Genomic DNA, 14517 nt, shown 5'->3' with positions numbered 1-14517 from the left:
GCGAGTCTTTCAGTTTTCAACTGAATTTCGCAAAAACAGACAAAAGAGATGCGACTACTGCCGCCGACGCATATTCGTTCGTATTGTGTATTTCGCAATTTCCGCGCAGTTTTTCTCAAGAAGACAGACAGGCATTATTCACGCGTTCTTTGTCTCATCTGCTGGATCCCTCCTGAGACCAACACCGAAAAAGAAAACAAGCGGGGCACGATGATTCGCGGCCGATCCGAGGTCATCGTCGGCATGCCGGAGCTCCGCAAAGACAGACACCAGACGAATGAGGAGGTGAGCTGGCGGGCGAAAGAGGGGGTCGCTCCTCGCAGCGGCACGCCGACGGCAAAGAAGGACGGCCGTGACGGGGAGCGCTGGACGGCGGTGGTGGTCACGCCCGGACAGGCCCGCCACCTGGCAGCCGCGTGGACGGCACGCGTTACGCACCGCTAATGACCCTAATGAGAGAGACGCCTGCGCCGCGCTGGACGACGTCGACGGAGGAGACCCGTGTATATCTTCCCTCCCCCTCTCGGGGGCACGCCTCCTCTACCTCAACCTTTCTCCTTGCAAGCGAGGCCTAGCTGCTGCCGCCGGCTTCTGAGGCACACGCCCACACTGACGGAGAGAGTGAAGATTGCTTACATACAGTAGGGAAATGTTGCCACCGTCCCTCTGCTCGTTTAGGTGCATGACCCTTGGGCACAGCCCCCGCGAACAACCGTACCACAAGCATGACCGGTGGTAAACACCGGTGAACCACCTCGGGTTACGTACCGCGGCGTCAAGAACACCCGTGTCTGGCCGTTGAACGGGACGGCAAGGCGTGCCGCTCTCAGCAGAAAGACAAACTTTCGCCAGAAAGACGACATAAACAGCCTTCGAACAGCCTGCCCGCTCCGATTTTCTGGCAAGCACCGGAAGACGGGACTTGGCGAAGACAAACAATGCTGATCGACGGAAAGGAAAGCACGAAGTGCGGTAAAATATGTGGTCCGGTGTCACAAAGTGCAATTTCGAAACTATAGCTGGCCACGCAAGCACATAATTATGTCTGTCGCTCTGACACATTGTAGAGGACAGTGATAACGCGAACGTACTACATGCATAGCGACAGCCGAAACATGGTACAGGTGCCCCAGGAGGCGAGTACATGGAAGTTTCTGATGCAAAGAGGGGCCTAACTATAAGACTTGGCCTGCGTCAGCCTGTGTTTATTGTACTGAGTTGCGCTTCTGCAGGAGCCAGAACCACCTCCCGATACTGTGCCAACTACATCAAAAGTAATTCGGTGACGTACACGTGCCCCTCCAATATACAGTGAGCTTTTCTGGATATAGGAACGCTTTCAAACAGACACACAAAAAAAATTCAAAACGTCCCTCGCACAGCCTCCTCTACTCCGTTTCTCATCGGCTGAGGAACATCTCTCTTTAAAGACGCACAAAATCTGAAGAACAAGTGCTTGAGTGATGCTCCTCTGAGGAAATTTTCCTTTTAAAGAGAGTTTTATGAGTGAAATTTGGGGAGGAGGTCATTTTTACACATTCGTAGAATTCGTAAGAACCTAAACTGTCTTATTTTCTTCAATTTTCCGGAGGTTTTAATTTCTTTCAAGGAATCGTAACAAGGTATTTTTCGGTCGAATTGAGGGTTCGGTTTAAGCATGCAGTATCACCAAAGTGAAATCGAAGAGATGAAACTACATAAATGCATGTAGGAAAACATATGAAACTTATCCAATTATACAGACCGCTGTGAAACACGTATAACCATTCCCTCCTGTCCCACTATTCCATCTTTCGGTCAACGCGGCGGTAGGTCCGCTCGTCTTGTTTCCGGTTGGCCGCGTTGCTCAGCGGCAGGCTTCTTTCCCCCGGGGCTCTTTTTCCAAGAAGGCGGGTGGCTTCAAGCTCGCATCTATACTCTGTACACACACGCACATCTTTTATATATGAAAAGTTGAATCTCGACAGATCGACAAAAAAATACACATATACACCACGCGCGGAGAGGTAACGCCTTTGACACGCCGAACGAGAAGTTCCAGCTCTGGAAAGTTGCAGGGGTCTCCGCTGCCCTTTCTGCACTATTTAAAATTCAAAAAGGAAAACACTGGGCGGTAATATGCCTTTACAAACGTCCCCTCCTGCACGTAGCAACCGCGGCATCTTGGCGGCTCTACTTCGTATATACTAAAGTGCAAAGTGGCGTACACGAGGGGCGCGGGACGACCCGATGACAGCGAAGAGGAACAGTGTCGACTGAGGGAGGAGCGGATTAAGCGGCCCCAAAGGAAGCCGCTGCTGCATCAGCATGCGACTGCGAACCCTCATTTAAGCGGTTTTCTGAAGAATTTTAGAGTGGAGACCGTATGCCGGGCGATATATATTTATGTCCGAGAATGTGCGGCGTTTTACGCGGTTCGCGAGAAGGGTGGTGAAGCGAAGGTGACGAACGCACAGAACAGAACAGCGCATCGCGGTCCATGTTACGAATAAAGAAAAAAATATATATGTGTTTGACTAAAAGGACGACCGGGCGCTGCGACGGCTTCGAACACAGAGCAGAAGCGCGCACGAATGTCTTCCGGTCAGGTAGCGCAAGAAACGAACAACATTCCGAGACGCCGCGCAAGATTATAGATGTAAATGACGCCAAGCCATGGCCGCGCACCGTATTTTCAAAAAGTAACCCGGCAAGAAGGTCTGTTTCTCAGTCGTGATCGGCGCATATCTGGTGGAAGAACTTCCACGCTCCCCTTTCTCTAGACCCTTTTTATGTTTAGGGATGTCATAAGGACTGAACCACGCTGCTCAGAAGCCAGCATGGTGGCAAAGATAGAAAAATGGGCGAATACGTGCCATATACATTTCGCTCATACACGCGAGCCGTCACCACCTTCGTGGCCGATGCTTCTACACCTTAGCGGAACACTTCAATCCGACGTACACTCGCGCATTTAGCTTTCGCCATTACGCCGAACGGTATGCTGCACTGGATCGAAAAGAAACAAAAAATAAAGTGGGGTGAAGCTGAGGTGCCTATGCGTTCTGTCGAAGCTGTACGCTCCATTTTAACCTAACCCAATTTTTTCTAACCTGATTTGGATAACGTTGATAATATACTTTCCGCACCTGGCCATGTAGTTCTACGTGCACCAATTACTATGCTATACTAACTGCCCATTAAACAGTTTTCATGAGTGATCCAAGCTAGTCCATGCTTCCATGCTTACAGCTGGTATGCTGTGCAGCCAAACCCAAAAGTAGTCGAAAGTCAAGCCTCGGAAGCCTTACAACGCATTTCAGGTGACCAAAAAGAAAAATACTCCCCGTTGTTCTTCCACGCGCGCGCCCTTTGGTTTACAACAGACTGCTCTTTTTTTTTTTTTTTTTTCTTAGGTACAGGTCAGCGCAACTCCGCTGAAGCTAAGCTGGCAGTGGCCATCTTTGTGGTATGCATGCACTCACTGCTGCGCTGCAGGTTTTACCACGTCCGTTCGTTAGCAGTAGACGCAACGAAACTAAGGTTCTTCTCTGTCTTTAGCGTTCGCTTGTTGGTGTAGAGTTGTGGTACGCGACGACGCACTCTCGGAACGTCACACTTTCTTTCCCCCAATCACTAGCGCGTCGCTCAGATAATGAAAGGGCAATTAAACCAGAGAGAGAGAGGGGGGGAAACTGAGCGTGGAAGAAGTAGGAATGCAGCCACGCGAGTAGCCGTGCTCGTGTGCTCAAGACAATATCATGAGCAGGCCTAGCTCCCTGTGCGCTTAAGTCCTTGTCCAGAGTGTATTATCACTACACAGCACCGTGCCGAGTGATCCGGCACCACCGCTCGCGCCTGCCATCTGTCGGCGGCACAGGCTCAGCCGCCGAGGCAGGTAGCAAACCGAAGCATCCTTGTTGCCTCCTCTTTAAAAGGAGCGCCGGTAAGTTGGAGGCAGTAATTCATCTCCTTCCACTGTCCGCCTCCCGGCCCTTCCCTCTCTCTCTATATTCATACTTGTTTTTCTCGGGTGAAAGAGAAAAGCCCTCTCTCTCTCTCTCTCTCTCTCTCTCTCTCTCTCTCTCTCTCTCTCTCTCTCTCTCTCTCTCTCTCTCTCTCTCTCTCTCTCTCTCTCTCTCTCTCTCTCTCTCTCTCTCCAGTACCGGCTTCGATCCTGGCTCGAGGATGTGCTTCCAGTAGCTGCGACGCCTCTTCGACCAGTGACTAACGGAGAAGAGAAACACGGCAACAGCTCTGACGTACCTTCCCTAAGTTCATTTCCCCCGTAGCGCACCGCTAAAAAGCGACAGCCGGGGGAAGGGGTGGGGGTTACTTCGTGGCGAAGGCCATTCACCCCCTTTCGGACTCAGTATCTGAGCAGCGCATCATCAGTCCAAGTAACTGTCAACGTCAGCATCCTCAGTGCAACACCTGTCACAAATGATTGTAATCTGTCATCATCAGTCTGATTACGCTCACTACAGGAAAAGGGTCGTTTGATATCTCTCCAGTTAACCCTATAGCCATGTGATAGTTAACCCTATAGCCATGTGCTGCTACCTTATCCGCACCAACTTCCGAATCTGATCTGCTCACCTGACCACACCCCCTACTGTTTGCCTTGTATCACAATCCATTCCGTTGCCCTAAGGGGACCAGAGTTGTCTGTCCCACTGCATACCCGGCCTATTTCTTCATTATTTCAGGTCGTTCATCTCGAACAGCTGTCTCTAAGGCTCAGCTGTTTTCCAGTCTCCTAAGGTTACGTCTATACTTCCGTTTCCGAATTCGATATACTCTGTTTTTTTTTTTTTTCGTTCCACCTCAGTTTCTGTCCACATACTGCTAAATAGCGAGCAGTTAATGAGTGTTCATGTGTCAACACCAGAAACACCGAACTACGAGTGTGCACTGTTCCAGACTAATTTAGGCAGCCAAACAGCACAGCGAATACCACCATGGGAGTTCAGTGCGCGTATGGTGCAACGTCAGGGAGGGGCGGTGGACAGGCGGGATTTTAATTAAACAGAGGACGTGCCCTTTGCTCCCGTTCATTATTAAAGGGAGCAGGGAAAGCAGACGCGGTTTCCCCTCCGTTCGCTCCTTTGCTCCGCATCGCACCCTACAGCCGCTCTCTCCCTTTCCTCCTCTCCGGTCGATGCCCTCCTCCACTCATAGATCACCCGCCGAGGCGCGCGGTCGAGCTGGCACGTCTGGGCACGGCTGAGACCTTGGCGATGGCGCAAGACGCCAGATGTGTTGCGCGGGGGAGGCAGGCGGCCGAGACAACAAAGCGAAAACCCGCGCTGGGCAGCCAGGCACGTGAAGCCCAGAGAGCCCGGTTAATTCGCGCGTCCGCCAGCAAGCCTCAATGCGTGCTTGGCTCGTCGAGAGCCCGTTCCGCACGGACGCCCGCTGCTCCGAGCGCATCTCGCAATGTCCACAACGCGAAAAACATGGGAAGAGCGAAAAAGAGAAAGCAAACAGAGACATGTGCCTTAGGCAATACCTATTTCGGGAGAGAAGAAAAAAAAAAAATGAAGTGAAAGGAAAAAGCAGCTTCCTCGCCACATGTTATTGACTGGAGGCCATGGAATTGTGTACCACCTTTAAAGAAGAAAACATCTAGCTCTCGCAGAGGAAAATATGGAGATGGATTCCGCCGCCGACTGTAGCTGTGTTTTTTGTTCCCGGCATATACTGTCATAGCGAGGTTTGAAGTAGCCACCTGGCACAAGCCGGGAGGGACTGCGCAGTGTGCAATTTCATAGTTACTGCAGAGTACCACTTGAAGCATCGTATTTTAAGAATACGACGCTTCAGGCGTACTACGCGCTTCGATCCTGCCTTAAAATTAACTTTTGTGAACTGGAACCATGAACCTGTGAACCTCACCTCAGTCGAAACCATTGCGTACAATAAAGACACGGATGGGAACATGATACAGGTGTACTACAGCGGCTCCCAATGATGTGGCGGCTGTCAGCTCGTGAGCATACAAACACGTCTCGCGCGCTCGATACCCTCCGATTTCATTAGAAGATATTTTGCCTGACCGGCATAGCACGTCTATATGTGCCGTTTAGATGTGCCATTTTCCAGTCTCCATTCAGGTAACGAAACCGTGACAAAACAGATGTAAATGATGCGAAACGAGATGGCGGACGTTTAGGCGAGAGGTCCTATTTCGGAACTAAAACGAGGAAGCATATACCCCCTGCGAACATCACTGAGTGCAGTTTGATTTATTCTTTTTCTTTCCAACAGAGTTCAAGGTACGCTTTACGTACATGACACAGCGGCCCGTATACCCTGCCTGCGAGGGCACCTCCAAACTCCACCTTATCTTTTAGCTGCAGTTACGAGCGCAGGCAGACAAGACGAACAGTGCCGTGAGCTATTTCTCTATACAAGCTCTTGAAATATCTTGGACAACAGGCGAAAGGCAAGGCACCCGTGTGCTGTACGATGTCAGTGCACGTTTAAGAACCCCAAGTGGTCCTCCACTTCGGCGTCTCTCATAGCCTGAGTCGCTTTGGGACGTTAAACTCGACAAGCCAAACCAAGCCAACCAAGTACTGACGTCTAGCAGACGTTGTTTCTATTCCTTTCCAAGTTGACCAGCAACGGCCAAGTTGTTTGTAGCTTATGCACCGCGTCATACTAAAACAGAATAAAACAAACAACGTATGCAGCATGGTGCAGCGGACAACGACGCAAGGTCGTCAAGAGGAGTGAGGGCACGAGGTGAGCGCGTCGGAGCAGGCAAGGAAGTTCAGGTTTACAGGGGCGAACGTGACCGATCCGAGAGAGCGACGCGAATAAACGCCAGAAACCAGGTCGTCGTCATCACAACCATCGCGTCCTCTGCCCACGCCTTCTGCTGGCCACACACGCACCGACGGCCGAGTGATGAGCTTAAGCTAGCGACTCCCGGCCCTCCCATTCTTTCTTTATCCAAAGGGCGCGGTGCTCTTCGCTCGCCTCTCCCTCGACGACCACACCGGGTGGATAGATTTGCACTGGCCAGGAGCAGGGGTCGACCGCAATGCACACTTCATTGCGTGCTAGGAATACGCCTTCATACGCTTGCCACGGCACGGGGCGCCCGGTACCTGTGCCGGGGATTTGGTTTACGGGGCAGTCACCCAACCTTCTCTCCACGAAGGGTATACAAATATTCGAAGGCGTTGGCGAGCAGCTAGAACCGGCCGCTTGATTCTACTCATACAGCGAGCGGTCTGTTCGCTTATCTCAATCACCCCATCCCCTTTTTACACACGGGTGGACTCACATATGTGCTGAGCCATAGTATCACCTTGAAAAGAAAAGCTGGAATTGTTCCAGGACAGCATTGCTTACGAATGGCATTGCTGCTCATGCCCCACTTATGGCCGCAGTACGAATAAACATGCATCATACATTGTTTCAAGCACTTTCCAAGCTTTCTTTAATGTCTTGTATTCCCGCCTCAGGGCCATCGTATGAGCAATCTCAATGCACGAACTGCTAGGTTGTACCTCGCCGTCAGGTGACTGAAGCACCAAAGGACGACGCCAGCTTCCAAAGCAATAACTTTCAATGCACCAAAGCAATTCAGCAATGTCAAACAGCAAAGTATCGACCAGCTCAACAATGTGTTTTTTCTGCACACAGACGGCAGGCAGAGCTGCTAAGAACGCTGCAGCGAACTGTTTCGGTACACGCCTGCCCGCTCCACCGCATCCAGCGCCTATCGCGGTCTGAATGAATAATTCCTGTCCGGCCTGGGACGTCAAGGCGTGGTTCCCTCAGCTACAGCCCTCGCTCTGTGAACCCTCTCGAGAAACTTACAGGCAAGACACGAAGACAAAAAGGGGAATGGAGGGATGGAGAGTGGGCTTCGCCCTCGTTGTGTGGAGCTGCAGACAGCCAACGCCCTCTGGGGCCCGGGGCCCAACTCGGCGGAGGCAGACAGCGGAACGCCGGGTCCTGTGTGCTCACGCCATACGGGATCAAGGACGCATTAGTAACTTAGTTCCGCTTTTCCTCATTGATCCTTGTTTTTTTTTTTTTTCTTCCCAACGGAACAAGGGCCGTAGCATGCCCTAGAGAGATCGTTCCTCGCGCTTCCGGGTAGTCAAGAGCTCGCTGAGGGTAGGCAGCGACGGAACGCGCACCGTGAAAAGACAGAATACGAGGGTGCCGCTCAAGAGACAGCTTATAGAAACGCAGTTCAGAGTGAGTAACTAGTAAAGAATAACCATGGTCACGCGTCGTCTTCTTTAACCTGCGGCGACTAATTACGAAGTGATAAGCTCGGGCGCTCGGGCGCAAGCACACCGAACTAAAGTGCAAAATAAAGGGGGGGGGGGGGGGAGGGGGCTGTGTCTCCGCTGCACAAATGGAGACTGAATGTGGCCTCGACTGAGCTAAACATAGACAGGGCGCGCCCATTTTACGCACTACAAAAGACGTTAATTCAACTGTTCCTATGTGAAGGTGGGAGTATAGGGGCCAAAGATTAGAAGGCGAGCCGGCCCGCCCTGATGGAAAGGTGCTGCTAAACACAACCCCTTACGCCCACCCGTCTCTTCCCACAATAGTAAATAGTGGGCGGGCGCCATCCTCCTCTCCATTCCTTTTCTGCCCCTTGACACAACGTAGGCGCCGTCTCCGATATTTCCCTCACTCGGAAAGCCAGACTAAAAACGGAGTCGCTATAAACGAAGCGCGCACAGACGCAATCCTTTTCACTTCCGGCACCCAAGGCGGACTGTATATGTATACATACATTAGCCTCTCGAGTGCGGACAGCCCGGCGAATGGAAAGATGAATTCGTCGTAACGGCTATAGGCGCGAATTCATTGAAGGAACAGTGAGGAAGCAGCGCTACACTCCAAAAAAGTACGCGTTCACCCTCCATCTGTATCTGAAGTGCAATGGTCGCATCTGAACAGGGAGGAGTCCCTAGCGTATCACGCATATTACATATTGAACGCAACGATGAAAGAACGCGTGGTCCCTGTCCCTTTTGACGAAATCATCGTCCAAAGCCTGGTTTCCCAGAAAGTACCCCACGGATTCAGCATTCCACGCGATGAGGGGAAGGGGGAGGGAGGGAGGTATAAACCCGCGCAAGCATGTGCTACAGGCACCGAGTGAAAAGAGCCGAGGGACACGTGCGCAGGCAGGCCAGACCACGGGCCGGAAGCGCGCCAGGAATGAGCCGCAGGCCTAATGCGCCGAGCGACACACGGCGCGTGCGCAGGAATTCAATTAGCCGTCAACTAGCTCTTCTCCTTCACTTTCTCCCTCTTGTACAAGCAGGACCAGTGGCAACTATGTGCCGTTAATGCCAGAAGAGGAGGTAGACAGCGAACACTTGGGAGGGCACGTGAAACGTCAAGACAGCATCCCGAAGACGGTTACGACGACATAGGACAGAAAGAGAGAGGGCAAAGAAGGGGGGGGGGGGGGCGGCATGTGGGGTGAAGGCATGCCGCCACGTGGCCGGCGCAGCGTCACGTGTCTGTCGAAACCGACCGTGCAGAGTACGGCCCCTTAATGATGCCCCCAGGGCCCCCCAAGACGCGAGGGTGACTCTCAGAGGACCGATTGTTTCAGCCGTGTGCGACACTTCCCTGCCATTGAGTCAGGGAGTAGAGAAAGGAGCAACGTGGAAGTCCTCGAAGCAGAAGGCGACATATTCTCAGCTGCTTAATTGACCCAGGCCCTGCCAAGTATGGCTAACGATAGAAACGACGCTCAGGGCTGCATGCTAAGCGCGATTTATCTCGCCCAAACCTACTCTCTATTACATCCGCGTGCGACCATCTGATTCAGTGGTGCCTTCATCATTATCATCAACAACAACAGGACGAATTTAATTCCAGAAAAAAGTTGCTCTTCGTTTTTCTTTTTCCGCCTGCTAAGCGCCTCCCTCTTAAATATTCGCACCAGTCACTAGCACGTTAATGTTCGTGCGTCGCACTCCACTACGACCTGCTTGAACAATCCATGGTACCACTAAAACCGTTTTAACCGTTCGAACGATTCCGTTGTCGAAATGACTTCCCGTGAAACACTTCGCGGTTAACAATATATATATATATATATATATATATATATATATATATATATATATATATATATATATATATATATATATATATATATATATATATATATATAACGTCACAATGACGAAGCCTAACATCGTGCACGCTTGACCAAAGAACGAACGTTACATATAGGAAACGCCATGAAGCTTCGACCCTTACAATTAACACACTAACACAGACTTTTCAATGGCGTCGTCTGGCTGCTTCTTTACATCCGGGTTCCAGAAAGGTGGCTATAGCTGCGTGTACTCTAAAGTGACGAAAGCAAAAATAAATAAACGGTACTCCCGCAACAGGTGTGCATGAATTGAGCCATGCCGGAAGAAAAAAAAGTAAAGAAAAGGCAATGCGTAACATCCGGGGTAACGTGAGACCGGATGTGCCGGAAGTGTGCTTAACGCCGCTGCAGACGACGACACTGGGTGAGACCAGGAACGGTCCGGGAGACCTCCGCCCGTTTGTAGAGTACGCTCAGGCAACCGCCCTGTACGCCCACGGACCTGGGCGCCTGCCTACCCACTCGGGTGAGAAGAGCTAGCGTGAAGTTGAAAAACAATCAAACAAAACCTACAAAGGAAATCATCAGAAGAAAAAGAAAAAACGCCCCCAACGCGACGAAGGCGCGCAGCGTTGGCCTAAGCTGCATGTCCCGTCATAATTGATTGTGTTGGCGAAGCGCTTGAAGTGAAATCCCACTTCTCTTGTTAACAGCGATGACTGAATGAAAAATATCTTTCAAGCAGTAACGAATTAATAAAATTTAGGAAAAGGACGGTCTTTGCCCGGCTAGCAGAAAAGGGAAGCTTAAACATGAAGCAGGAGGGTCCTGATGCTTGATCCAACCTTTCTGCGCGAGGTTCACACCAGGACGTGCAGCTCGGCCTACAACGCGAATGTCCGGAGGCTACAGGCTATAAACGGTGGTCGCGGAGCCACGATGTGTCCACATGGGACACTTCGTGGTTCGCGGGCGTACTTGGAGGTATCTTCGCTCTTTAATACCCGCCCTATTCCGAGAGGGAGAGAGAGAGAACGAATAATTGTAGGGGTAACATTAAGAGATAGGAAGCGTGCAGAGTGGGTCAGAGAAATAACTCAAGTTACCGACATTGTGGTGGAAATTAAGAAGAAATGGGCATGGGCAGGACATGTAGTGCGAAGAGAGGATAACTGATGGTCGCTTAGGGTAACAAACTGGATTCCAAGGGAAGGAAAGCGTAGCAGGGGGCGGCAGAAAGTTAGGTGGGCGGATGAGGTTAAGAAGTTCGCAGGGGTCAAGTGGATGCAGCTAGCCCAGAACCGGGTTAAGTGGACAAATATGGGAGAGGCCTTCGCCCTGCAGTGGGTATAGTCAGGCTGATGATGATGATGATTCCGAGAGAACGTGCTCAATCAACTATAGGGCGGTTTTTGTTCGGGCCTTAAAAAGGAATACATACACCCTGATCTCCCTAGCTTCTCCGCAGCAAGGCTTTTCAATACGATGTTTCACAGATTCTCTTCTTCCGTGCCTCCTTTGGAATTAGAGTGCATTTGCCGTGACCCCTGGGCAGCTGGTGCGAGTAAATCGCCACTTGTTCGTTGGCGTCAGAGCTAGGAACATCGAGTTATCCTCTGACGAATGGCAGTTGGTTCCTATTCAGCTATGAGTGCTTGCATCCTGAGTGGCATTGCTGGACGCTTTATAATCGCAACAGACCACGTATTGTTCCTTGAAACCCATGGTGCATGGAGTTGTTATGCAAGCAAGAAAACATGCATTTAATGATCGGGCGTTACTAAACTTGTGCTCTTCGTGTATTTTACGAAACAGCTTCAGTGTGGTTTATGGCCCTCATAGCGACTCAGGCACTAGAGAGGGAGGATATGTAGGAGAAAAAGAAGCTGGACGATGCTATTGGTGGGTGACGGAGGCTATGAAGAAAGGAGACGACCGACCTACGGGAGGATACCCGAATCTTTTCTCTTGAAAATTTGTGTTGTCTGCTGGAAGAGCCGATCAGACGCGTTAGTAGGTTCTGCAAGCAGCACAGCGCGCAACCTAAAAATAACAGGACATATTTCTTGTCAGCTGCACGAGCGCGAACGCAACTTGCGACAGCTGTTCGACTCAAGGGTGCTGGGAGTGTAAAAGTAAACCGACCACGACAGCTGCAGTAAATGTCGTATTGCAAGGCAGCTTGACATCCCATCCAGTAAATAACAAGCGCGGTCGCTACCGTGTCTGAAATCTATACCGACAGACCAATCCTTTACAACCATACCAGGTTTGAAGAAATGTGCTTCCGTTGGCCATTTGCTTTACGGTCGATAGCACGCGGATACTAACCCGAAGGGAGTGATGGTCAACGCCGGCGGCCATCGGGCAAATGACCTTTCCGTCGTTTGGCTCTCAACATTCTGGTTCCATTAGGGCAAACACCGCCAAGGGCGAAATGAACCGAGGTTCGTGCCAGCAGGGAGCGCTGACCACGGCTGCGACGACCCAGGCTTTGTTTCCTTTTTGCTTCTTTCCATCGCTCTCGCGCGTTCTGCACGGCTCGTTAACATCATCGCGAACATGCGCGCCCGCAGGAACGATGCATTTCACTCGTGCCCCAGCGCCAAATTCAGCAGACAGAAAAAGGCATCCTCGTTTTTGGTGTCGACTTCCGCCAGGCCCGTCCTGTCGCCCGTCAGAAGAGGCGGCGGCAATCCATCCGGTCAAACACGCGGGCGGGACTCGCCGGGGGTACGCCACTGCCACATGCATACGCATCGCCACAGACGCGCGCGTGTGAGGGAGGGGAGGTGTGTGCGACAACAACCAACCGGAAGCGGCTGCGGACGAATGCAAAGCTAAGGAATAAAAAAGCGAGTCAATGGTGGCAGGAAGTGACGCTGAGTTTGCTCAGATGCCCGGCGCAGCTATGGCCAGGATAGCCGTAGAGCTCGTGATAAAGGAAAGTCCGGCGGATGCGGAGACCGCTGACCAAACGTCTCAGTGTAAGGCCACCTCCTTTCCTGTCCAGTCGGATGGCCCGATTGTTGGATCAGATGGTTTATTCTGTTTAAACTGAGCGTGCCATGTACCGTCAGTACTGCCTTTAAAACCGAAGTATACTACTATTTCAAACGTATACCCGGCACCCGACATGTCAATGAACTGAATACTGCAGTACGAGAATACCGTGGAGTAAGTCGCGCATACCTTCACGAGGAGACATTTTCTGGCCCCACATTATTCGAACGGTTCAGCAATAAGCGATATGTTTCAGTAGTAGGCGAAACCTCGATAACTTATAAAGTGAAAAAAAAAAAAAAAGATGTTTTCGTGATCCAAGCGGCTTCAAAGTCCACACTGGGTCACTGGATCAAAGGCTCAAATAAATGAGTGATCGTACAGGGGATCGCTTAAAGAGTGCAGCAAATATAACCAGCAGATGCAGTATCCGAGCTAATGAATGTCCAGGATTTGAGCGAGCGCAGATCTTAGACCAGGACCACGCGACCACAGACCGAACATGCTCACAGACAATTGCTCGAAAACCGAAACTCTCCCCCTCCATAAAACGAGAGGTGGAGAGTTTGAACTGCAAAATAGTGAAGTCGGTGACTATCAGTGTGCAACATATACGGCGCAGGCACGATGTTTCAGCTTATCATCATCCCGTCCACAGCTGGACAAAGGCATCTCCCATATTCTTTCAATTAACTTTGCCGCGTGCGCCAACTGCGTCCACCTTGCCCCCGAAAATTAACTTCGAATCTCGTCCGCCTACCTGAATCTCTTCAGCCCACTGCTATGTGGCTTACTGTTGCTACAGCTATAAGAGCTTTTTCGAAACCATACAAATCGCATCTATACCCAGTATGCTTTTCTGCATTCCTGAAGGGTTACGCATACGCAAATCACACCGCCCCCATGGGCTTCATACGCCAGCTCTACCCGGGCTCTAGTTCATTCAAACGGGGCAGAAAAATAAGGAGCCACGTGAAAGGCGTACCCGAGCGTCGATGAGGGAAACCGGAATGCGTACGTGTACGCGCGCATACACGCGAACTCCATTCACACCGTCGTGTGTTGTAGAACGGCCGGTGCCCGTGGGCGGCTGCACGGCAACGCGGCGTAGAGAAGACGGAACGAACCTAGGCAAGGCTGCCCACGCTCAGGTCGCCGAGGCGGTGGGCGCGAGTAACGTTAACCACCGCGCCGCCCTGTGACGCGTGCGTGGGTAAACACACTGAACGGACAGACAGAACAGGAAACAAGTGGATCAAGCAAGGGGCACACACGCCCAAGAGGAAAGATGACGAAAATGAAGTCGACTCGACAGCGGCCACACAGCGTGTAGACACTGGGCGTTAATTAGATCCGCTCTATTCACATACGGACTATACACCAGGTCATATTGCGCAGGACGAAGGTTTGATTAAGCTGGCGCAGCGGTC

General features: G+C 51.3%; 1 protein-coding gene across 2 annotated transcripts in view; it reads right to left on the bottom strand.

Annotated features, from left to right (window-relative positions):
* LOC146190055 (protein rhomboid-like) overlaps nucleotides 1-14517 on the bottom strand; it is a 241870-nt gene that overhangs the window by 12631 nt on the left and 214722 nt on the right. The window lies entirely within an intron of this gene.

Source organism: Amblyomma maculatum, chromosome 5 (genome assembly GCF_055883805.1).
Source record: "Amblyomma maculatum isolate TAMU_Amacu chromosome 5, ASM5588380v1, whole genome shotgun sequence".
Lineage (NCBI taxonomy): Eukaryota > Metazoa > Arthropoda > Arachnida > Ixodida > Ixodidae > Amblyomma > Amblyomma maculatum.
This window is presented reverse-complemented; position numbering and strand designations above follow the sequence as displayed.